General features: G+C 34.0%; 1 protein-coding gene across 2 annotated transcripts in view; it reads right to left on the bottom strand.

The window, feature by feature from the left end:
• The window catches only part of THEMIS (thymocyte selection associated), a 186,829-nt gene that overhangs the window by 102,269 nt on the left and 57,371 nt on the right, over positions 1-27,189 (bottom strand). The gene's annotated exons all lie outside the window — the stretch shown is intronic.

The raw sequence follows: 27,189 nt of genomic DNA, 5'->3' as shown, positions 1-27,189 counted from the left end.
AATCTCTTAAAATCACATTTTCTATTTTCAATGTTTAAATTGAGAGGACTGGATTAGATCATCGTTTCCCTAAGTATATTTTCTCGACATACAAAAAAATAAAAGATATTCCAGAAGAAAACTGTTTCATGGTCAAATTAACAATCACAGAGTTATATACTTGGAAGGAGACAGTGGTGATGATTATACAACCTTGTGAATGTACTTAATGACATTGAATTGTACATTTTTAAAAGTAAATTTTATGTTATTTGTATTTACCTACATATTTCCAATTAAATACTTCTCAGAAACTCTAGATGCCTTGCAACTCCTAAGAAGAGAATATAACATGTAGAATTTTGAAAATTTAGTTGTAAACTCTTGGGGAATCATCCATTAATAAATGATAATATACCCTGATATATTGGTGCTCCATGTAACTCTCCTTTAAAAAATGTCAGTTTAGGCAGATGCCCTTGATTGAATACTCTTGGGGGTATATCATTCTTTTCATTGCTTCTCTAACTTTGCCATAGTTTCACTATTGGAAATTTTTTCTTCTAATACTATTGGGATAATCACTGATACAGTGTTAATTTTTACTGTTTAAGATATAGCTTTTGAGGCTTGCATGTTTAATTCTCCTCTTTCAATTATGTTTATTTTATGGGCACATCTGCTTTGTGGCATTTTCAGAAATGACTTTATTGAAGAGGTTTTAATAAATTCCAGAGAAAATAAGAACAAAGAAGAAAAGTAGGTAATTGCTCTCTTAACACAAAAGTAAATGAATGACAGTATTATATACTAGCAAGAATTAAGAAGATAGATTATCTTGCTAGATACTCATTAGACAATGAGACAATCTTACTAGAATTCAATATAGCTTGAAAAACCATTTATTAGTTTACTCAACAAATATATACCAATTAAATTTATCTACATATTAAATCATTATTAACAGATTATATTGTCTCATGTCTATTATGGGTTACTACACAAATGATCAGTTATTTTTGTAGCTAATCTTTGCCAAAACAAAAAAAGGATTTGGGTTATTTTTAGACATAAACATCCTGAAAAAGTCCAGTGATGCAATCCTGGCAAAAAGTAAGGTAGTATACGCAATATGTCCTGAAAAGCTTTAGAAATTTGACTAGGGTTCACTCACTGTATGGTGTGTTTTAAGACAGTGAAGCAAGGAAATATTTACTTTGAGAGAGCTTCTTATTTTATTAGATCTTGTATCAGGGAAAATCCAATAAGAGAATATTCTTGAACTCTGCTAATAAATGAATTTGTGTGTATGTGTGCATGTGCATACCTATGTTTTATCTCATTTGTCTGTATGTGAAGATTTGTTTCTAAGAGCCTACACTCATTATCAGGGTATATAAAATTGATCAGTTTTTGTGAAATGTTTTTTTTAAAAAAGCTACCTAGAATCTCATAAATGGTAGAGGCACATAGTTTTATTCTTTTTCTAGATATATTGATGACATAAGTCATAGAAGAATTAATTCAGCATCTTCTTTCTTGGGGAATTGTGTTCACCTAAGGTAATAACAGACCTAAAATGTTACAAAGCAGAAAATCCTGAAATCCTAAGGGCCACCATTTATTTCAAGTTAATCAAATACTTCAGAGCTGTCTTGTTGGATGTCTCTATTGCAAGAAAAATCTATCTATGAACCTGTGTGTTTTTCCTTAGAAGATGATTAAGTATACAGTTTAACATACTAAGTGGTAGACATAGGACAATATCTTTGATTAACTTATTTCTTCTTCTACTATTGCCACCAATCCAGAGTTTATCCTTCTAAACAGCCATTTGATACTATACAAACTAATGTTCATATATATGAACATTCATATATATATATATATATATATATATATGTGTGTGTGTGTGTGTGTGCATGTGTGTGTGTATACACACACATCTATTGAAAATTAACTGATGAGTGAATTTAGTCTTTAAGATCTTATCTCTGAATCTTAAGTTTTTGAAAACATTATAATTTTAGCGAATTCTTAATGATCTGCCAATTTAATAGTAGTAACAACTGAAATTTGTATGGAAATTCACAAGATTGAAAATTTTTTTCATGCATCATTTATCCTGACAATGATCTTTTAAGGACAATATAACAAATGTTATCACTGAAGGATCTAAAATGGTCACGATTTTCATTGCCATGGCTCTAGGATCTCAAATCAGACCTTTGGCATCCAAGTTTTATGTTCTTACCACCATACTAGGCTGTCTCCCCATCCTGCACATAACTCACAAGGACATTGCTCAGGAAAACATGTTTGTTCTCGTTCACAAGATATGTATATGGATCTCATTACCCGTTCTCCCTTTGCATTTATCAGCCTTTCCAGAGCCTCCAGTGTAAGAACAAGAGTAATTTCCTGATTCATTGTGCATAATTTATGCTCATCAGATTTTTTTCTACCTTTTTAAAAATCTCATCAATTCCCACCCAAATAGGGAGTAATTTTAAAAATTAAAATTTCTAACTGTATATCACATTATTTTAAAATTATTTTTATTTTTAAACAATTTTTTTAAGTAGACTTCCTGTCCAATGTGGGGCTTGAACTTATGACTCAGAGATCAAGAGTTACATGCTCCACCAACTGAGCCAGCCAAGCACCCCGACAATATTCTTTAAAATATAAAACATAAGATCATCATGAAGATTTTACAATCATTTTCATAGGATAATATCTAGCCTGCCTTGCTTTCCTAGTTCCAACCAAAAATATTCCCTCCATCTCTGAGATAAGTGAACTTTGCCTACTAATTCTCTGAAAGTAATAGCCCAACACAGGGTAAATAATCAGTCTGTTTTGTAAAAGCTTGGATGTGTCCTAGTTGTTAATTGCTACATCCCCAATTCCAAATCCTATGGTTCCCTCTTCCTGGGAATATCCAAGAGATAAAAAGTAACATTCAGTAACAGTCATAAATCTTTTTCCCATTCACACAAAAACACTATTTATTTTGTTAAAGTTAAGCTCGATGATCTGTTGAGAGGTAAGTGGTAAGAGTCAAGTATGAAATACGTACACATTTTTCACATTGGATGACAGGATAAAAGCCATAGGCAATACCCCTAACTGAAATCTCACTATTCATAGAACATAATACAACTGTGCTATGACAGAGGAGAGGAATCAGGCAATACCTAAGAATGCCAAGGACAAAACAGTAGCACCAGATTGTTGTTGTATACAGTAATATACCTATGTTATGTACAAAGTTACATGCATTGACTCACTGGAATCCTTGAGTCCCCACTAACCAGATGTTTAAGAGGTAGAAAAGGGAATTCACAGGACAGTGGTGTTTATATGTGCTTAGCTGAAAGGATAAAAAGCAATATATATTGCCACATGTGAGAAAGGCCTCAAAAGACTGCATACAGACATGTAAATTTTATTATTCACATTTTACACATACATCATCAAAATGATCACAATACTGTAATTGAGGAGAAAGAAAGGTAACCAAAGAAGTGAAAGACCTATACTCTGAAAATTATCAAATGCTGATAAGAGAAATTCAAGATGATACAGAAAAGATGGAAAGATGTCCCATGCTCATGGGTTGGAAGAACAATTATTGTGAAAATGTCTATACTACCCAAAGCAATCTACACATTTAATGCAATCCCTATCAAAATACCAATGTGCATTTATCACAGAACTAGAACAAACAATCCTAAAATTTGCATGGAGCAATAAAAGACCTCAAATAGCCAAAGCAGCCTTGAAAAAGAAAAGCAAAACTGTAGGTATTACAATTCTAGACTTCAAGTTATATTACAAAGCATTAATAATTAAAACAATATCATACTGGCATAAAAATAGATACATAGATCAATGAAACAAAACAGAAAACCCAGAAATAAAGTCCACAGTTATATGGTCAATTAATCTTCAATGAAAGAGGAATGAATATACAATGGAAAAAAGACAGTCTCTTCAACAAATGGTGTTAGGAAAACTGGACAGCAACATGCAGAAGAATGAAACTTGACCACTTTCTTTCACCATACACAAAAATAAACTCAAAATGGATTAAAGACTTAAAAGTGAGACTTGACACCGTAAAAACCCTTGACAAGTGTACAGGCAGTAACGTCTCTGACATTGGCTATACCAATGTTTGTCTAGGTATGTCTCCTGAAATAAAAGCAAAAATAAACTATTGGAATTACATCAATAGAAGAAGTTTCTGCACAGCAGAGGAAATAATCAACATACCTTTAAGGCAAACTACTGAATGGGAGAAAATATGTGCAAATGACATATCTGATAAAGGGTTAGTATCTAAAATACATTTAAAAAAAAAAACTTAAACAACTCAGCACCCAAAGTACAAATAATCCAGTTAAAAATAGGCAGAAGACATGAATTGACACTTCTCCAAAGAAAACATACAGATGGTCAAAACACACATGAAAAGATACTCAATATCACTCATCATCAGGGAAATGCAAATCAAAACTACAATAAGCTGTCACACTTGTCAGAATGGCTTAAATTAAAAACACAAGAAACAAAAGTGTTGGGAGGATGTGGAGAAAGAGGAACTTTCTTTCATTGTTGATGGGAATGCAAACCGGTGCATCCACTGTGGAAGACGATATGGACATTCCTCAAAAATAAAAAAATGGAACTACCTTATGATCCAGGAATTGCACTACTGGGTATTCACCTCAAAAATACAAAAATACTCATTCAAAGGCATCCCTATGTTTACATGCATTTACATGCATCCCTATGTTTATAGCACTATTTACAATAGCCAAATTATGGAAGCAGCCCAAGTGTCCACTGATAGATGAGCAGATAAAGAAGGTGTGGTATGTGCGTGTGTATGTGTGTGTGTGCACGTACACACACACACACACACACACATATGTTATTCAGCCCTAAAAAAGTGAAATCTTGCCATTTGCAGCAACATGGATAGAGCTAGAAAGAATAAGGCTAAGCAAAATAAGTCATCCAGAGAAAGACAAATACCATACGATTTCATTTATATGTGGAATTTAAGAAACAAAACATATGAGTAAAGGAACAAAGAGAGAAAGAGACAGATATCATAAAACAGACTCTAAACTATAGAGAACAAACTGATTGTTAGCAGAGGGGAGGTCAGTGGGGCAATGAGGAAAAAGGCTGATGGAGATTGAACAGTACACTTACTATGATAAAAAAAAAACTAAAAAATAGTGAAAAACCAAAAATAGGATTATTAAAATATGCATCTTAGAATATGCTGGAAATGTATATGTATATTTATCAAAATTGCAGTGTGAGGTAGCTACAAATAAAATACATATATTTCACAGATAAAAGGATATGAAAGTTTGAAAAGATGCCATAAATCCTCTATCTCTCCATGGCTCACAAGATACATAGTAGGTTTTTTTGTCTCTAAAGTTCAAGGGCTTAATCACAGTTACACATTTCAATCTTCCATTATTATTATAAATTATAAACTGTTTGTCTAGCCTTTCATTAGCTAACGAAGAGGGTTCCTTCCTTTTAGGTGCAGAAAATCTTTGAGCTTTTTAAATCAAGCAACATAAGAAAATGGACTTTCCTGATATTTAAGATATTGATTGGCACTAGTTTCATCTGTCCATGTGTCAGATGGGCAGGCACCTGGAAATGCAGGTGAGGCCTCTGAGAGAGGTGTGGGGACTACACAAAGTGGGGAGTTGACAGGGCTGCCTCAAGGGCTCATGTACTTCCAGTGTGTGGCAGGTCGTGCGGCCATATTTAAGTAGGTTTTCAGAATACATTATCATAGTTTTTAAATAAAGTAATTCAGACAAAATTGATAAATGCCTTTAAGCATTACCTGCCAAGAACCCATGTATTGAAAATAGCAATATAACACATGTGAGCAACAAAGAAATGAAAGAGTTGATTGACATTTCTACTCTCACTCAAAACTTTTCTTCAGCCATATTATGAGGTAAAACAAGGATACGATAGTCTAATGATACATAAAAAGTGGCTGAAACTTCTTTAACGTCTCAAAGTTATCAAAAAGCAGGTTCATTTCCATGATCATCACAAAGAAATTTGCCTTTAAGTTGGAAGTAAAGATACATATGTCAAAGATGCACACACAATTTTGAATAAATACATAGATATTTGAGATGCATGTTCAAAAATTTCTAATTAACTAAGCTATATGAAGAAGAAGATTTGGAGATAAATCAAACCACTACACATTTGATTATGTGTCTTCCTCTCTGCCAATGATGCAAAGTGCATCTCACTTATTTTTGTGGTTGTGTGCTTCCGCTTCTTTAAAAATTGTAACTGCACTCTCTCCTGCAATCAAATTCTTAACATCCTTGTTATTTTAAATGTATCTAAATATATTTCCCATTTCTCATGCCTCCTGTGGCTTTTCTATCATTTTGTCATGTTTTCAAGACATTTTTTAGGTCAGCATATCCTACAAAAACTACCTTTTTCGAGACTACCCCAAATCCAACATTTCCATGAGAAACTCTAGGTCAAGCATCTTTGATCAACTTCAAACTGAAATGGGGTGCATGAAATATCTTATCAAGGCAAAAAATCATAATCCTTGAGCAAAGTATTGAGATATATAATAATAGTAATAATAATAATAATAATGTCCAAATTGTGAGAAAGTGCTCCAGATTTCTCAGAATCAATTATGGGATTATTAAACATCTTCAACAAATGAATGACTCCAAAAATCTTCATAGAATAAGACAGAAGAGTCTTGATAGAACAGCAGAAACAAGAAATGTTAAGGAAAATTAAAGTTCATGATAAGAAAATTTGGCCTAATAATTTACTGAGTCTTTGGGAAGGCAGGAGTCATATCAAAGATGGCAATTGCATCTGTTAAATGTTAGAGGAGATTAAGTGAGACTGTAGAATTCCTGTATTTGAACGTCTTTACATTTACAATGGGATCAGAATTGTCTATAATAGCTATTAGCTATTAATAGTTCTTTTACCTGGAGATAAAAAGAATAAATCATAAAAGCTTTCGATTCATCTTTACCTTTTTGGTTCAAACTTTGCATTAAAAAAAAAAAAGAAAAAGAAAAAAGAGAGGCGCCTGGGTGGCTCAGTGGGTTAAAGCCTCTGCCTTCAGCTCAGGTCATGATCCCAGCATCCTGAGATCAAGCCCCACATCGGGCTCTCTACTCTGCGGAGAGCCTGCTTCCTCCTCTCTCTGCCTGCCTCTCTGCCTGCTTGTGATCTCAGTCTGTCAAATAAATAAATAAAAATCTTTAAAAAAAAATAAAACCCTCAGTTTGGGGGCATCTGAGTGGCTCAGTGGGTTAAGCCTCTGCCTTTGGCTGAGGTCCTGATCCCAGGGTCCTGGAATCAAGCCCCACATCGGGCTCTCTGCTCAGCGAGGAGCCTGCTTTCCCCCACCCCCCTGCCTGTTTCTCTGCCTACTTGTGATCTCTCTCTGTCAAATAAATAAATAAAATCTTTGAAAAAGAAAAAATAAAAAGCAAACAAACAAAAATGTCTTTTTCCCATTAACACTTAAACTCCTTGAAAGGAGTGACTATGTAATATTCAATATATTTGGGTTAACAATTTACATTAATAATGTTAGACCTTGAAATCAAGTGATATAACTGATGTCTATGCCTAAAGCTCTATTATAATCTTGGGTTATTAACAAATGTGTCATACGCAGTTGTTCATGATAAAGCTTTCTCTCCACCAACCACCGAAGATGAGTAACCACAGCTCCCTGGACTGTGCAGGGCATTGCCCCTTGTATTCTAGGAAGACACACAGAGGCATCAGGACTGGGAAGAACCGCCACAGACCTCAGCCACCCTAAAGTCTCTCAGTAAGCTTTTTTAGGAAATTCTTCAGAAATACTGCACATTTATTATTCCTGGCTTTGGGTGATTTTAGGCAGTAGAATTTTCAGGACAAGCAATACACAACTATCTCAATAGTAAAATGGAGTGGCTTTCAAAAATGTTAATTGTTCATTTCAACAGTCTAGGTTTAATTCTGGCTTTAGTTCTTTCATCACTGTGTAAACTCAAAAACTTACACCCCCCAGGGCCACAATTAATTTCCTTCTCTGCATAATGGAGAAAGTTATATCATCTACCTCATAAAGTCAATGTGATGATTAAAGGAGTTGATACATGTGACATGCTTACACAGTACTTCACAAGTACACATAGCAAACACCAAAAAAGCAAAATAATAAACAGTTATTCTTTCTCTTTATTTTCTTTTACTCTAGAATTCTAATCCTTTGTGGGATGGTTAGAAGGTCAGAGAGATCAGTATTTACAGGGCCAAAGAGGACAAAATAAATATTCCAATCTGGATCAAATCAGATGAGACAAAATATATAGAATCCACAATGTAGCATCTGACACAGACTGAGCAAAAAATCCTAGCAACAATCATGTCTACAGATTTTGTCAGAATGCTAGAATATGGAAATCAGCCTTAGGTGACCTCTTAGGGTGGACTGCTTTTGCTCTGAAGAGCTTGTCTGACCCCATGCTTTGATAAATTGCTTAGAATTTAACCACCATAATTTTATGTCCATAATGAGCAGATTATAGGGAGATATAAGCACATTTTAAAAGCAAATATTGTGCTGCTTGTAGTTATTCATAAAGTATACATTATACACAGCTACTGAAGTTCCCTTGAACAAAAGAAACAGCAAAATGCCAAGGCATTTTTGAAAGTGTGTTTTATTCATGGCCCTGAAAGGTAGTTGAAGCCAACTGACTGAGGAGTATACCCTCCCTCTATTTTAATGATCTTAATTTTGCTAATGGAATGTTAGTGGAAGGAGTTGGGGAGCCATGTGGTGCTGATTGCGTTTTTCAGTATTGCTGTTGCCTACAAATTAAATGTACCTAAGTAGCCACCTGTTTATGCTTATGATTATGTAAAGCCCCATATGTTTCCCTCTCTACGCATGGGAGGTAAATATTGAAAAAATTATTCTGGTGTGAAGGGTGAAAACAGCAGCAATTCTTCTATAACTGTCAACATATGCTGTGGTATTTCCTTTAATGTTGTGCTTTGTCTGACATATTTGCTGATTTTTACCATGCAATGTTCAAAAATATCTGTTACTCATGGTTATAGGAAACAATTAAAAATCAGTTTACATTAAATTCAAATTAGGAAGAGATATAATTTCCTGATGTAACCGTAAGTTTAAAATGGATCTCAGAGCTTATGATTTAAATAGATTTTGATTTGCACGAAAAAGAAAATGGAACTTCTTCTTTTTTTTTTTTTTTTCTAAATTCTCCAGCATATAAAAAGGAACATTTTCTTCCTAGGCACATCCTTTTGCTTCCATATTACTAGGCAACAAAAAGCCAACTTGAATGATGTGAATTTGAAAACTGGCAATGGGTTCTTCAGATAGTTAGCCTACCTCTCTGCTCACTGGATTTGCTCTGAAGAGCAGCTTGCTGGATAGCATACAGAAGATCTGACCTGGTACCTGGTCAGCAAGAGTTCCTGAGAAGTTCTGAGATAAATTTCCTTAGAATATTAAGAAATCTGGTGCAGGAAATGACTATGGAACAACCTCAGGCTATTCACAGATTGGCCCAGATGGTAGCTAGCTGGAAAGACCAGAGACACTGGACTTGCTAGTGTTGATATTTTAGTCAGTGAAGATAAATGAATTAGAGTTTTATATGGTTTATATACAATCAAGAGGAATTTAAATATCTTTGTCTAGTAGCCTAGACATAAAAGCCCCTAACTTCTCTTTCTTTTGCAAAAAGACACAGAATGTGAGAGAAAAAGATGAAAACTAACCACACCGTCAAAAACTAAGAATAATAACCTAAATGTTTCCAAAACCAGAAGAGTTACTTTCATAATAATGGATAAAAATACATAAATATATATAGCTTTATGAAATGTATATATATATATTTATATATTTATAGAATCCACAGTATATATTATATATAGAATCCACTATATATATATTTTCTATATGTATATATATTCATATATATATATATATATATATATATATATATATATATATCATAAAGCTAGAGCTGAAATAAGAACCCATGCTGGGTGTAATGAAACAGAGCAGCCACTCTACATTTTTAAAAGGTAACAATTAAAGTAATAATAAAAAGAATTTTTATTATTACTTTAAAATCATAGAATAGTTTCTACAGACCAATGTTTGTAGTATGCACTTAATGATCACTTCATTTCATTTATTTATTTCTTGGAAGAATTTTATGACATAAAGAGCTCTGATATTTCCTAACTCTGTAAATAAGGAAATTAATAAACTGATGCACTAAAACACATCAAGGAGATCATCCAGTCTTAAAATTTTGGTAATTTTTTTTAATCTTGACATACATTTAAAAAACTTTTTTTTTAAGATTTTATTTATTCGACAGAGATCACAAGTAGGCAGAGAGGCAGGCAAAGAGAGAGAGAGGAGGAAGCAGAGTCCCTGCTGAGCTGAGAGCCTGATGCAGGGCTCGATCCCAGGACCCTAAGATCATGACCAGAACAAAAGGCAAAGGTTTTAACCCACTGAGTCACTCAGGTGTCCCTTGACATACATTTTGATAAGTAGAGACAGAAATGTTTTAACACTGAAACTATATCATATACATTCATTTGGATTCCACTTGTTTCATTAAACATTGGACCATGCTTAAATCGAATGTTTTAAAATATTTTTCCTAAGTATGATTTCCAATGACTGTAAAAACGTCATAAGGAATGTATCATACTTATCTTTTTCTGCACTATTGGGCATTTAAATTGATTCCATTATTTTGCTATTACAAATAATACCATGATGATTATTCCCTTAGAGTTTATTTTAATATGTGGAACCACTGAATAAAAGGCCCTTTTGCAGGTAGACTACCAATTCCAGGAGACCAGGGATCAAGACTTAAGTGTATCTCTGTCATCAATCACTATCTTTGTACATGAACAAAAGGAACATTTGCCAATTGAGTAGCATATGGCTCTCAAAACAGAATATCAAATTTACATTCAGAAAGGTTATAACATTCTATACACCCTTCAGCTGGGTTTGAGAGTCACCATTTGACAGTATCTTTCTCAATTTTATTATCATAATTATAAACCTTAGTTAACAAATACATGGAAAAGCTGTCATTATTGTTTTAATTTACACTGAATCCAAACTAATTTATATGTGGTTAGAAGCCATCTGAGTTTCTTCTGTCCTTTGTCCAATTAGTGTTTCCCAATTAATGTTATACTAGGCTATTTAATTGATTTTTTGTTTGTTTTACATTTTAGTGTTATCTAGTCTTTCAGAAATTGTGTCAGTTTTGTTATTAACCTTTTTTTTTTACTGTATTTACTTTTCTGATATGCAGAAGTTCCACTTTATGTAATAAAATACATTGTTTCTTTATGGTTTTTCATTATATTTATAATCTGAAACTTGTTTCAAATAAAAGTTTTACTTAAAATGTAACCTTTTCATCTACTTCAACCTTCCTTTGCTATGTGGTATTAAGATAATGATCCAATTTTATTTTTTGTTTTCTAAATTGATAACGATTCTATGATAATTTACTAAATAACTCTTTCCCTAACCTCAGATGTGCAGTACCAACTTCATCAAATAGAAAGTAATACTCTATATTAAAGTCTATCTCAGAGCTATAAACAAATGCTTAAGTTGAATCACTAGAGTCAAATTCAAAGAATTACTTTGATGCTTCTAATAACTAGTGCCACTGTTATTAATTCATTAATTCAGCTTTTGATTTTCTATAAGTAACATACAGTATAATTTACTATAACTTCATAATGGGCTTTAATATTTGCAATATAACTAACCTTATTTTTTTTAAAAAATATTTTCTTGGAAATTTTCACTTGCTCATTCTCCCAAATGAACCTTAGAATTAGTTTCATAAGAGCCAACATAATAATAATTATGATTATAATAATTATGACATAATGCAGAAATTATGTTTACCATTGTGTTAATCTCACAAATTAATTCATGTGCAATTTATACACACACACACACACACACACACAAAATATTGTTTTCTGATTCAAGCACCTAAAATGTCTTTTTATTTCTAATAAATAAGAAAGCCTTTACAATATATTTTTAAAAAAATAAGTAAATCATAAGTTAAAGTATTCTAATATTCTTACACTAGGTTCTAAAGATATTGAACTTAGTTGTTCTGTTTTTACCTTGCTATTTTAAGTAGATTATCCTTACAAATTCTAAATGGTTATAACTGCAAAGTTATAACCATGTTTATATATTCTTCTATATATAAATATATATTTGTTTATGTGCATGTTTTGTATATATTTGTTTTCTATGCATTTTTTATTCTGTCATCCTGCTAAATTCATTTGCACTGCTGACAGTGCAACCTTCTGCCACTCTGTGTCAGACCTTCTATTTTCTAGGATTTTAAAGGTTTTTAAACTCATGTTGTTAAAAACAAATGAACAAAAAAGCTGAGATAGGAATACTAAAAACTAATGAATTACATACTTTAAACAGCTGAATTTTATGCTATATAAATTATAGCTCAATAAAGCCATTAATTTTTCAAAATCAGAGGGGAAGGAATAAATAGTTAAGTAGTAGATTCAAAAAAGCAGTTAGATTGGTCCTTTCATTAGGTCCTGGTGGAATGTAAATTGGCAGAGTATTTACAGAATGTGATTTGGCAAGACACATCAAAACCTTTAAAAACATTTTTATTTCTGAACTCATAATTTCATGTACATGAAATTATTATAATAAGCAGAAGTGCAGATAAAACTTCAGTTAAAAGGCTGCTCATAATGGCATAAATTGTAGAAGTGAACATGTTTGGGATGGATTTATTAATTATGGTATATGCATGTGAAAAACTCTTATACAGAAAATAAAAATTATGTTCTAAAGAACAATGACATGGGCAAGTCCTCTGAAACAGGCTTACTTTCCTTCATATTAGAACATATGTCTATATGTATGCATATGGATAATGTACTCAAAAACAAAGGAAGGAAATGTACCAAATATTAATGCTAGAAAGTTCTGGTGATAAGATTATAGGGAACTTTTATTCACTTCCCTGCATTTTCCCCCATTTTTTTAATCTTCAAATACACAAGATGTATGTAGTATTTGTAAAATGAAAAAAAAATCAATATATTTTATAACTTTAAAGAGTTGTGTTCCTTATGTCCAAACAAAAGCTTGCACATGGATGCTTACAGCAGCTTTATTCAATTGCCAAAACTTAGAAGTAACCAAGATGTCCTGTAGTTTCGGCAGTACGAATAAATAAACTATAGTACATCTATACAATGCAATACTATTCAGCACCAAAAGGAAATGCGTTATTAAGCCATGAAAAGACATGGGGGAATCTTGAAGGCATACTATTAAAAGGGCCAAATAATCCATGATTCCAACTGTATGACATGTTGGAAAAGGCAAAACATTTTGAAAACTGTAAAAAGATCAGTGGTTGCCAAAGGTTGTCAGAGAGGAAGGATGACTAGGAGAGGCACAGAGGATTGCTTGGACAGTGAAAATACTTTGTGATACTTCTATAATGATGAATATATGTCATTACACATTTGTCTAAACCCACAAAATGTACAACATCCAGAGTGAACCATAATATAAACTGTGAACTTTGGGTGTTTCTGATGTATCAAGGTAGGCTTATCAGTTGTAACAAGTGTGCTACTCTGGTATGGGGTATTGATAATGGGGTCTATGCAGACTTGGGGACAGTGGGCATATGGGAAATCTGTGTACCTTCTGTTCAACTTTGCTATGAACCTAAAGCTGTTCTTCAAAATAATGTCTATTTAAAAAAACCTTTTGTTCCAATGGCAGACCTGCTAAATCATTAATACGTAATTTTGTATAAATACAGTCATGTGCTTTATCAGTGCTCAGTTAAGAGAGTCAAGGAATAGAAGATCTGTGCAGACAATGTTTTAAGGACAACCTGATTCCTCTCATCAGAGTCCCTCTATGGTGATACCCTGGAGATAACACTATAAAGAACTTTAGAGGAATTATGCATGTAGAAAAAGGGGATGGGAAGAGCAAAATGTGATGAGACAGATTTTTAGAAGATGTACATAAAATAGTAATACTATGAAAACTTATAGAACAGTGTCAGTTGTAGAAAAACCCATTTAAAAATAATCTTTATGACAAAATTCTGGTCTGATGCTAAAATGTACAAAGGTGAGTGAAAAGAATATTTTAACCTAGAACTGCAAAGTCTCTTTGTTTTCCAGATAATATATATTTTAGTTATTCAAAGACCAAGGACTTAGAGAAATAATTTGATCACATGCTAAAGAATAGAAGAAAAATAGCCACCCCCTTCCACAAAGGAACTGAAAATTAAAGTAAAATTCTGAATTCTCGTGTATTTAGATTACTTCAGATTTTCTTGCATAGTATATGCAAAATATCCCTTTTTGTTTAGGAAAATATTTTGTATAAAAGACATAGCTCAATTTATTTTGCCTAAGTGAGCACAGTGGGAAGAGATGCCTTAAGAGAAGTTGACCCAGAAAATTTGGAAGAATACCCCATAAGTCCCTGAATAGTAAATTATCCAAAAGGCAAGAAGCCCTATTTCAGGCTTCTCTGAATCATATGTCGTCATAACATCCAGATGGAAAAATAAGAGCAATTTGTGCCCTATATCTTGCTTCTTTTAACAAAAGTCCTTCACACAAAAAGAAGATAAAAAGGGTTTTCAACTATAAGGCTGCTAAATATATTTTAAATACTTTTTGCATAACACTTTTCCTATCAGCTCCTTTTAGAAACTGATATTTTAGGGGCACCTGGGTGGCTCAGTGGGTTAAGTCTCTGCCTTCATCTCAGGTCATGATCTCAGGGTCCTGGGATCGAGCCCCGCATCGGGCTCTCTGCTCCACAGGGAGCCTGCTTCCCCCTCTCTCTGCCTGCTGTTCCGCCTGCTTTTGATCTCTCTCTCTCTCTCTCTCTGTCAAATAAATAAATAAAATCTTTAAAAAGAAACTGATACTTTAGTCAAATAAAAAAATGCCTACAATCATAAGATGGCTAAACATGAAAGATTTAATAATTTCAATGGTACACAAAACACAAAATGAATGACCACTGAAAGTATGATATGTTGTCTAGCAATTAAGTATACAGTTTCCCAAATGAAACTGTATATTTTCCCAATGGGAAAAATTCATGTTGAAAAATGTATTTTTCATAAGGCATATAAGAACAGGTTTCATAAGTTTTAGTCATTTAATCTTAATTGATTTCTTAAAGAAAAAATTCTATTATTAATCCAATTTTAGCCACTGATTTTTTAGTACTTTTCTGTATTATTGACATTTCTATTTAAAATGATTTTAAAAGAATCTTACTGTTCAGAAGAGATAGAGATATTCTGGGAGCTAATTCTCCATGACATGTCTACATGCTTCAGAAGCTGGAGGTTTTGTTTACTGACCAGGATAAACAAAACGGAGAATTTCTCTCTTCTGAGAGACATTCTAAGGTAGCAAAGTCTTCTTCCTTCTCCCTAACGAAGAGTTTCTTACACTCCAGGATAATAAAAAGAATGTTTTCCTAGTGGGCAAAGATTGGCAGGTTTCTAGCAGCCCCTCACATTTTTGAGATTTCCTAAACTTGATGTTTCTATGCTATGCATTTAGTACCCACCTGGTCCTCCTCTATCATCACCCCCATGAGACATGGAGCTCAAGGGACACTAAGACATAAAGTAATGCTGTTTGTTATGCCATGAGAACTAACCTGCTACATTCATTTGGGCTGCTTCATTACTGACTGTATTTATGGAAGAGTGGCAAATCAGCATGGCAGCTACAAGGTTACTTAGGAATGGACTGTCCACTTGACATAAAATTCTTTTATCCCTTTAACTGATAGAAATTCTTTTCAGTAGGAAGCACTGCCTGAAGCCTATCTTTAAAACATGGTTTAAATACATTAAACCTATGAAGAAAATTTTATATTTAATAAATTTTCTAACAGTCATCTAAAAATTCCCATTTCATGTTATTTTAGGAGAGCAATCAGTTTAGATCTTTTTAGTATTATAATGTTTACTGCACAGAACAGAAAAATTAGAAAGGATGCCACATATCCAAGGGATCTGTGGATCTTCATCCTAACACTGATGCTGGTTGACAAAAAGACCATTTCACTCTTCTTCTATGATTAAGCAAGAAGTGCTTCAGAGCACAGACTCGGGAGCCATACTGTTTATATCTGTATTGGTACTATCCAATACAACACCACTGTTAGAGGCATTGCACTGAGCGTTTGAAACGTGGCTACTTGAAACTAGCATAGCCTGAATTGAGATGTACTTTGGGGGGGAAATATGTCTGGATTTTAAAGACTTGGCATGAGGAAAATGCAAAATATCTCAATAATTTTTATAATGATTATATGTTAAAAAGATAATATAGTTATAGATTTTAATAAAATATTTAATTAAAATTAATTTCATATGTCTCTGGCTCTCTCTGTTTTTGTTTTGTTTTGCTGTTTTTTAACTTATTTAAATATCTTTGCCAGGTAGCTTCCATGATAGCCCTCAGGAATTCCTGCCTGCTGGTAGTCACACCCTTGTACAGTCCCCTCCTAGGGTGTACCAGCATTTCTCTGGGCAATCAAAAGAATATAGCAGATGTGATAGTATATTATTTCTGAGATTAAGTTATAGAAGACTGAGATTTCTATCTTGGGCTTTCTCTCATTCTCAGGTGATTCACTCAGGAGGAATTTTATGGAGTCAGGATGTGTGGAAGAACTGAAGCCTCCTGGAATAGCCACATAAATGAATTTAAATGAATAAACATGAATGTATAGTCTCACACTATATTTTATATTATATTATATTATATTATATTATATTATATTAGACAGTACTAGCGTACATTCATTGCAACCATTTACCCACTATTTGGTCTTGGGCAAGTTCCTTATTTTCTTATATGTAAATGTGAATTCAGTTTATATATATATACATATATGTATATATATAAATATATAATGTTTATATATATTTATATAATACATATTGTATATACAAAAATATAAAACATATATTCATTATATATAAACACACATATATATTATGAATAATATATACATACACATAAAAGTGTTTAGAACAGTTCTACATGTAAAATTTTTTAGAACACTGTTCAGCAATTATCAGGATTCTAATTTGAGTGTGTGTAGGGTAGTAGAGAATGTTCCATCTCTAAGTTTTACTATCACACGCTTCCTCTCTCCAGTAATATTATTCCTATACAGTAATAAAGTTCATAGAATTTTAAAATTCAAACAGAAAACTTTAGGACTTTGATTTTTTCTTTTAGAAGACAGCACTCTTGACTGAGTGCTGACCAGGGGATAGGGGTGGCAGGAAATAGTCAATAAAAACTGTTCCTGAGGGGAAGCCCAGACATTAGATTTCCCAGAGAAAAGAATTTAAATAAACTATTTTAAATACATTCAAAGAAATCAGGAAAACTACATATAAAGAACTAAAAGTAAGTATGAAAATGAAGTTTATCAAATAGAGTATATAAATCAAATTTAAAGATAAGTCAGGTGGGATTATTCAACTTGAAAGGCAAAAATAAAAAAGTATAAGAAGAAATGAAGAGTCTCAAAGATGTATGTGACACCATCAAGCATATTTATATCGGAATAATGTGTGCTCCAGAAGGAGAAGAAAGAGAAAAGCATAGGAAAAATATTTAAAGAAATAAGGACCAAAGTTTCCCAAATTTGATGAAAAACAGTAATCTACACATTCAAAAAGCTCAACGCATTCCAAGTAGGATAAACTTGGAGACTAATATCATCCTGATCAAGCTATTGAAAACCAGACAAACAGGGAATTTTGAAAACAGCAAAAGAAAAGAGATTCATCGAGTACAAGGATTTTTCAATAAGATTAAAAGTCAATCTCTACTCTGAAACCATGAAAGCCAGAAATCACTGGGATGACATAGTTAATGTATTGAAATAAAAGAATTGTGAACTAATTCTCTACTCCAAAAATTTATCCTTTAAAAGTGAAACTTTCTCAGAAAATTAAAAACAGGAATACCATATGATCCAATAATTCCACTACTATTTACCCAAGGAAAATGAAAACAATAATTCAAAAAGATATATGCACCCCTACATTCATTGCAGCATTATTTACAATAGCCAAGACATGGAAGCAACCTAAGAGTTCATAGACAGATGAATGGATAAGGAAGATGTGATACGTGTATAAAGATAGATAGATAGATAGATAGATAGATAGATAGATAGATACAGCAGCCATATGAGATTGCACCATTTGCAACGTGTATGGACCTAGAGGGTATTATACTAAGTGAAATAAATCAGATTAAGAAAGACAGAAACCATATGATATTGCTCATATGTGAGATCTAAAAAACAAACAAGCAAAAAGCAGAATCAGACCTGTAAATAGAGAACAAACTGATGGTTGCCAGAGGGAAGTGTCTGTGTTGGGGGGATGGGAATGTAAAATGGGTGAAGTGGAGTGGGAAATACAGGCTTGCAGTTTCAGAATGAATAAGTCACAGAAATAAAAGGCATAGCATAAAAAATATAGCCAGTGATACAGGTAGCTATACTAAGTACAACACAATGCATGAAATTGTGGAGTCATTATGTTGTACACCTGAAACGAATATAACATGTGGGTTAACTACACTCAAATAAATCAATCAATAAATAATAAAATGATGGAGAAATTCAGATATTTACAGGTAACAAAAACTGAGAGGCTTTATTACTATCAAACGTACCACATAAGAAATCTTACAGGGAGGAGCACCTGGGTGGCTCAGCAGGTTAAGCCTCTGCCTTCCGCTCAGAGCCCTGGGATCAAGCTCTGAATCTGGCTTTCTGCTCAGCAGGGAGCTTGCTCCCCACCACCGCCCCTCTGCTACCTCTCTGTATGTCAAATAAATAAAATCTTTTTAAAAAATTAAAAAAAATAATAATAAATAAATCTTAAAGGGAATCCTTCAGTCTGGAGGACATAAGACAATAACTTTATTCTGTGTCAAGAAATAAAAATAACTGCAAAAGGAACTATAAAAGTAAATATAAAAGAAAATTTACATGTACTTTTTATTTTTAAATATTTTGTCCTAATTTAAAAGACAATTGCATAAAGAATAATCATAAAACTATGTTGATGGACACATAATCTTTAAACATGTAATTTTTATGATAATAACACCTAGAAAGATAGGATAGGGGATAGAATTACAAAGAAGGCAAGTTTTATACACTATTGAAATAAAATTAGTTAATCCAGACTAGATTGTTATAAATTAAGATGTTAATTGTAATCCCCAAGCAACCACTAAAAAATAACTAAAAATGTATATGCAAAAAAAAAAAAAAAAAAAAAAAAGCATTGGGCTTCTGGGCTCTGGCCTAGCATATAAAAAGTTTGGAAGTTGGCACTCTGTCCTACAAAAAGTAAACAGCCAAACAAACTAAAAAATCAACAATTATTCTTAAATCTTTTAGAGAAGTGAGATCAAAGGATAAACCAGTGCCTCTAAAATTGAAAAGATAGACAAGTACAGAGAACCATAACTTACCAAACAAACCTATATAAGAACTATTACCAGGCTAGGAAAATCTAAACTATAATTGCTGAATTGCTAGACACTCAGAATGGACAAGTCTGAGAGTAAAAAATCCAGGGTCCTAGTGATAAAGGAGCTCCCATAATTTTGTAAGTTTTACCCCTAGGTCTTGACCAGACTCTCACAGTAAATATGAGAGAAAAATCTCCTCAAACTTCTGTCAGAGGAAAGGTTAAAAAAAAATTTTTTTTTCAAAATAAGTCAGAACAATCTATTCTTCTTAATAAGGCTTTCCCTTAAAAGGCACTGTTGCTGTTTTATTAGGACTAACTGACCTGGGAGAAGGAAAACATATAACTAACACCCACTCTAGCCTTCCATTCAGAGAAAATGTTCATCTAAAGTCCACTCTAGTCTTTCCATTTAAGGAAATGGAAATACCCATATCTGGCCTGCTCTAGTCTTCCACGTGTGAAAAGAGAAATGTTCAACCCACTGTAACCACCCTTTCCCACCCAAGGGGTGGGGAACAAGACTGAGAAGCACTTAAAAAGTTCATGGTTCAGAGGCACAGAACTGTAAAGATATTGGTATCTAATCATAGGGCTATAGAATGTTTACCCTCCTACTACAACTTACTGTTAGATTACTAAAGTCCTATTAACAACAGTGTCTTTCTTTTTTTTTTTTTTTAATTAATTTTTTATTTTTTATAAACATATATTTTTATCCCCAGGGGTACAGGTCTGTGAATCACCAGGTTTACACACTTCACAGCACTCACCAAAGCACATACCCTCCCCAATGTCCATAATCCCACCCCCTTCTCCCTAACCCCCTCCCCCCAGCAACCCTCAGTTTGTTTTGTGAGATTAAGAGTCACTTATGGTTTGTCTCCCTCCCAATCCCATCTTGTTTCATTGATTCTTCTCCTACCCACTTAAGCCCCCAACAGTGTCTTTCTATCCAATACTTCATGTCTGGCTATCAAGAAAAAGTTACAAGGCATAGTAAAAGGCAAAAAAGACAATTGAAGAGACAGAGCAAGCATCAGAAGCAGACTCAGATATGGCAAGGAAGGTTAGGATAATCAAACCAGGAACTTAAAACAATTATGATTAAGATGCTAGGGCCCAAGTGGATAAGGCATAAAAGGTGGGCAATGTAAGCAGAGAGAGAGAAACCTAAGAAAGAACCAAAATGAAATGCTGATATTCAAAAACACTATTAACAGACATAAATAATGTCTTTTTTAATTTTTTTTTAAATTTATTTATTTGACAGAGAGAGATCACAAGTAGGCATAGAGGCAGGCAGAGAGAGAGAAAGGAGGAAGCAGGCTCCCCGCTGAGCAGAGAGCCTGATGTGGGACTCGATCCCAGAACCCTGAGATCATGACCTGAGCCGAAGGCAGCGGCCTAACCCACTGAGCCACCCAGGTGCCCAATAATGTCTTTATTTGATGGGCTCATTAATAGACTGGAAATAGCTGAAGAAAGAATCCCTGAGCTTGAGAATATATCAATAGAAATTTCCAAAACAGAAAAGAAAAACACAAAACCAAAAATACAGAACAGAATATACACATACCGTGGAACACCAACAACAAAAAAGGTCTAACATAAGCATAATGGGAAAAGCAGAAGGAAAAGAAAGAGAAATAAGAATGGAGGAAATACTTGAAGCAACACATGAGAATTTCCCTCAAATTAATGACAGGTGACAAAAAACAGTTCCAGGAAGCTTGGGAAACACTAAACTGGATAAATGAAAACAAACAAACATAAAACATCAACTCTACAGGAATATCATATTTAAACTGCAAAAATCAAAGATAAAGAAAAAATCATGAAAGAAGCCAGAAGAATAGAACCCCTTACCTACAAAGGAACAAAGAATTACATCCAACTATTCAGAAACCATGCAAGCAAGAGACTGGCTGAAATATTTAGCGTTAAGAGGGAAAATAAAAAACCAACTTAGCTGGTTTTGGGATCAAGGTGATGCTGGCCTCATAAAATGAGTTTGGAAGTTTTCTTTCCATTTCTATTTTTTGGAACAGTTTCAGGAGAATAGGAATTAGTTCTTCTTTAAATGTTTGGTAGAATTCCCCCGGGAAGCCGTCTGGCCCTGGGCTTTTGTTTGTTTGGAGATTTTTAATGACTGTTTCAATCTCCTTACTGGTTATGGGTCTGTTCAGGCTTTCTATTTCTTCATGGTTCAGTTGTGGTAGTTTATATGTTTCTAGGAATGCATCCATTTCTTCCAGATTGTCAAATTTATTGCCATAGAGTTGCTCATAGTATGTTCTTATAATAGTTTGTATTTCCTTGGTGTTAGTTGTGATCTCTCCTCTTTCATTCATGATTTTATTTATTTGGGTCCTTTCTCTTTTCTTTTTGATAAGTCAGGCCAGGGGTTTATCAATTTTATTAATTCTTTCAAAGAACCAGCTCCTAGTTTCGTTGATTTGTTCTATTGTTTTTTTGGTTTCTATTTCATTGATTTCTGCTCTGATCTTTATGATTTCTCTTCTCCTGCTGGGCTTAGGGTTTCTTTCTTGTTCTTTCTCCAGCTCCTTTAGATGTAGGGTTAGGTTGTGTACCTGAGACCTTTCTTGTTTCTTGAGAAAGGCTTGTACCGCTATATATTTTCCTCTCAGGACTGCCTTTGTTGTGTCCCACAGATTTTGAACCGTTGTATTTTCATTATCATTTGTTTCCATGATTTTTTTCAATTCTTCTTTAATTTCCCGGTTGACCCATTCATTCTTTAGAAGGATACTGTTTAGTCTCCATGTATTTGGGTTCTTTCCAAACTTCCTTTTGTGGTTGAGTTCTAGCTTTAGAGCATTGTGGTCTGAAAATATGCAGGGAATGATCCCAATCTTTTGATACCGGTTGAGTCCTGATTTAGGACCGAGGATGTGATCTATTCTGGAGAATGTTCCATGTGCACTAGAGAAGAATGTGTATTCTGTTGCTTTGGGATGAAATATTCTGAATATATCTGTGATGTCCATCTGGTCCAGTGTGTCATTTAAGGCCTTTATTTCCTTGCTGATCTTTTGCTTGGATGACCTGTCCATTTCAGTGAGGGGAGTGTTAAAGTCCCCTACTATTATTGTATTGTTGTTGATGTGTTTCTTTGATTTTGTTATTAATTGGTTTATATAGTTGGCTGCTCCCACGTTGGGGGCATAGATATTTAAAATTGTTAAATCTTCTTGTTGGACAGACCCTTTGAGTATGATATAGTGTCCTTCCTCATCTCTTATTACAGTCTTTGGCTTAAAATCTAATTGATCTGATATAAGGATTGCCACTCCTGCTTTCTTCTGATGTCCATTAGCATGGTAAATTCTTTTCCACCCCCTCACTTTAAATCTGGAGGTGTCTTCGGGCTTAAAATGTGTTTCTTGGAGGCAACATATAGATGGGTTTTGTTTTTTTATCCATTCTGATACCCTGTGTCTTTTGACAGGGGCATTTAGCCCATTCACATTCAGGGTAACTATTGAGAGATATGAATTTAGTGCCATTGAATTGCCTGTAAGGTGACTGTTACTGTATATGGTCTCTGTTCCTTTCTGATCTACCACTTGTAGGCTCTCTCTTTGCTTAGAGGACCCCTTTCAATATTTCCTGTAGAGCTGGTTTGGTATTTGCAAATTCTTTCAGTTGTTGTTTGTCCTGGAAGCTTTTAATCTCTCCTTCTATTTTCAATGATAGCCACAGATGCGAAAATACTCAACAAAATACTAGCCAATCGGATTCAACAGTACATTAAAAAGATTATTCACCACGACCAAGTGGGATTTATTCCAGAGCTGCAAGGTTGGTTCAACATCCGCAAATCAGTCAATGTGATACAACACATCAATAAAAGTAAGAACAAGAACCATATGATACTCTCAATAGATGCTGAAAAAGCATTTGACAAAGTACAACATCCCTTCCTGATCAAAACTCTTCAAAGTGTAGGGATAGAGGGCACATACCTCAATATCATCAAAGCCATCTATGAAAAACCCACCGCAAATATCATTCTCAATGGAGAAAAACTGAAAGTTTTTCCGCTAAGGTCAGGAACACGGCAGGGATGTCCATTATCACCACTGCTATTCAACATCGTACTAGAGGTCCTAGCCTCAGCAATCAGACAACAAAAGGAAATTAAAGGCATCCAAATCGGCAAAGAAGAAGTCAAATTATCACTCTTCGCAGATGATATGATACTATATGTGGAAAACCCAAAAGACTCCACTCCAAAACTGCTAGAACTTATACAGGAATTCAGTAAAGTGTCAGGATATAAAATCAATGCACAGAAATCAGTTGCATTTCTCTACACCAACAGCAAGACAGAAGAAAGAGATATTAAGGAGTCAATCCCATTTACAATTGCATCCAAAACCATAAGATACCTAGGAATAAACCTAACCAAAGAGACACAGAATCTATACTCAGAAAACTATAAAGTACTCATGAAAGAAATTGAGGAAGACACAAAGAAATGGAAAAATGTTCCATGCTCCTGGATTGGAAGAATAAATATTGTGAAAATGTCTATGCTACCTAAAGCAATCTACACATTTAATGCAATTCCTATCAAAGTACCATCCATCTTTTTCAAAGAAATGGAACAAATAATTCTAAAATTTATATGGAACCAGAAAAGACCTCGAATAGCCAAAGGGATATTGAAAAAGAAAGCCAACGTTGGTGGCATCACAATTCCGGACTTCAAGCTCTATTACAAAGCTGTCATCATCAAGACAGCATGGTACTGGCACAAAAACAGACACATAGATCAATGGAACAGAATAGAGAGCCCAGAAATAGACCCTCAACTCTATGGTCAACTAATCTTCGACAAAGCAGGAAAGAATGTCCAATGGAAAAAAGACAGCCTTTTCAATAAATGGTGCTGGGAAAATTGGACAGCCACATGCAGAAAAATGAAATTGGACCATTTCCTTACACCACACACAAAAATAGACTCAAAATGGATGAAGGACCTCAATGTACGAAAGGAATCCATCAAAATCCTTGAGGAGAACACGGGCAGCAACCTCTTCGACCTCTGCCGCAGCAACATCTTCCTAGGAACAACGCAAAAGGCAAGGGAAGCAAGGGAAAAAATGAACTACTGGGATTTCATCAAGATCAAAAGCTTTTGCACAGCAAAGGAAACAGTTAACAAAATCAAAAGACAACTGACAGAATGGGAGAAGATATTTGCAAACGACATATCAGATAAAGGACTAGTGTCCAGAATCTATAAAGAACTTAGCAAACTCAACACCCAAAGAACAAATAATCCAATCAAGAAATGGGCAGAAGACATGAACAGACATTTCTGCAAAGAAGACATCCAGATGGCGAACAGACACATGAAAAAGTGCTCCATATCACTCGGCATCAGGGAAATACAAATCAAAACCACAATGAGATATCACCTCACACCAGTCAGAATGGCTAAAATCAACAAGTCAGGAAATGACAGATGCTGGCGAGGATGCAGAGAAAGGGGAACCCTCCTACACTGTTGGTGGGAATGCAAGCTGGTGCAGCCACTCTGGAAAACAGCATGGAGGTTCCTCAAAATGTTGAAAATAGAACTGCCCTATGACCCAGCAATTGCACTATTGGGTATTTACCCTAAAGATACAAATGTAGTGATCCAAAGGGACACATGCACCTGAATGTTTATAGCAGCAATGTCCACAATAGCCAAACTATGGAAAGAACCTAGATGTCCATCAACAGATGAATGGATCAAGAAGATGTGGTATATATACACAATGGAATACTATGCAGCCATCAAAAGAAATGAAATCTTGCCATTTGCAACAACGTGGATGGAACTAGAGCGTATCATGCTTAGTGAAATAAGTCAAGCAGAGAAAGACAACTATCATATGATCTCCCTGATATGAGGAAGTGGTGATGCAACATGGAGGCTTAAGTGGGTAGAAGAATAAATGAAACAAGATGGGATTGGGAGGGAGACAAACCATAAGTGACTCTTAATCTCACAAAACAAACTGAGGGTTGCCGGGGGGAGGGGGTTGGGGAGAAGGGGGTGGGATTATGGACATTGGGGAGGGTATGTGATTTGGTGAGTGCTGTGAAGTGTGTAAACCTGGTGATTCACAGACCTGGGGATAAAAATATATGTATATAAAAAATATATGTTTATAAAAAATAAAAAATTAAAAAAAAATAAAATAAATACATAAAGAGTTAAAAAAAAAAAAAAAACCAACTTAGAATTCAGTATCCTGAGAAATAATTCTTCAAACATAAAGGAGAATTTAAGACTTTCTCAGATGAACAACAACTAGGAATTTGTTGCCAATAGACCTGCTTTGCAAGAAATTCTGCAGAGAACCAAGAAGTTATACAGGTGAGAAATTTGGAGCTACATAAAGAAAAGAAGAACATCATCAAAAGAATAAGTGATGTTTTTCTCATTATTAATTAATCTGACATGGGTGTCTGGGTAGCTTAGTCAGTTAAGTGTCTGCCTTTAGTTTAGATTATCAGACCAGGGTTCTGGGATTGAGCCCCCCTTTGGGCTCTCTGCATGGCAGGGGAGTCCACTTCTCCCTCCCAATCTCCCTCTGTGCTCTTGCTCTCTGTCTCTCAAATAAATAAATTTAAAATCTCAAAAAAAAAGTTCATTATTAATTGATCTAAAAGATAAAGGCTTGTTTGTAATAATAATATCAACAATGTATTTAATCATGTATGCTTAAGTATAGATACCCTTGTGTGTGTTTATGTATAAGTGAAATAAAATTATAGGATTGGTACAAGAGATAGGAGAAATGAATTAGGAATAGTTTGTTATGATAAAGTACTTAGACACCTGAGAAGGAATATGGTCCTATTTGAAACTAAACTGGGCTTAATTATAAATGTATATTGCAAACCCTATGGCAACCACTAATAAAAGCTAATTTAAGTGTAATAAGTATAATGGTTATGCTAAGAACTGAGATGGAATCATACAAAATGCTCAGTTAAACCTACAAAAGGCAGGAAAATTATGGAAGACAAAAATAAGAACAAATAACAAAGGCAACTAATAGTAACAAATACTGTAGACATTAACAGAACTACAGTTGACCCTTGAACATCATGGGTTTGAACTATGCAGGTCCATTTATACACAGATTTTTAATAACAATTTATTTTCTGTAGCTTACTTTATTGTAAGAATACAGTATATAATACATATAGCCTACAGAATGTGTTAATTAACTATGTTGTTGGTAAGGCTTCCAGTCAACTGTAGGCTATTAATAGTTAAGTTTTTAGGGAGTCAAAAGTGATATGTAGATTTTCAACTGGGTGGGGGAAACTCTGCATTGTTCAAGCGTTGACTCTACAGCAGTAATCATTTTAAATGTCAATAGTCTAAGTACAACAACCAAGAGACAGATTATCAGAGTCAATCAAATAACAAGACCCA

Source organism: Mustela lutreola, chromosome 6, assembly GCF_030435805.1.
Source record: "Mustela lutreola isolate mMusLut2 chromosome 6, mMusLut2.pri, whole genome shotgun sequence".
Classification (NCBI taxonomy): domain Eukaryota; kingdom Metazoa; phylum Chordata; class Mammalia; order Carnivora; family Mustelidae; genus Mustela; species Mustela lutreola.
Note: the sequence above shows the minus strand (reverse complement) of the source record. Positions and strands in the feature narration are given on the sequence as shown.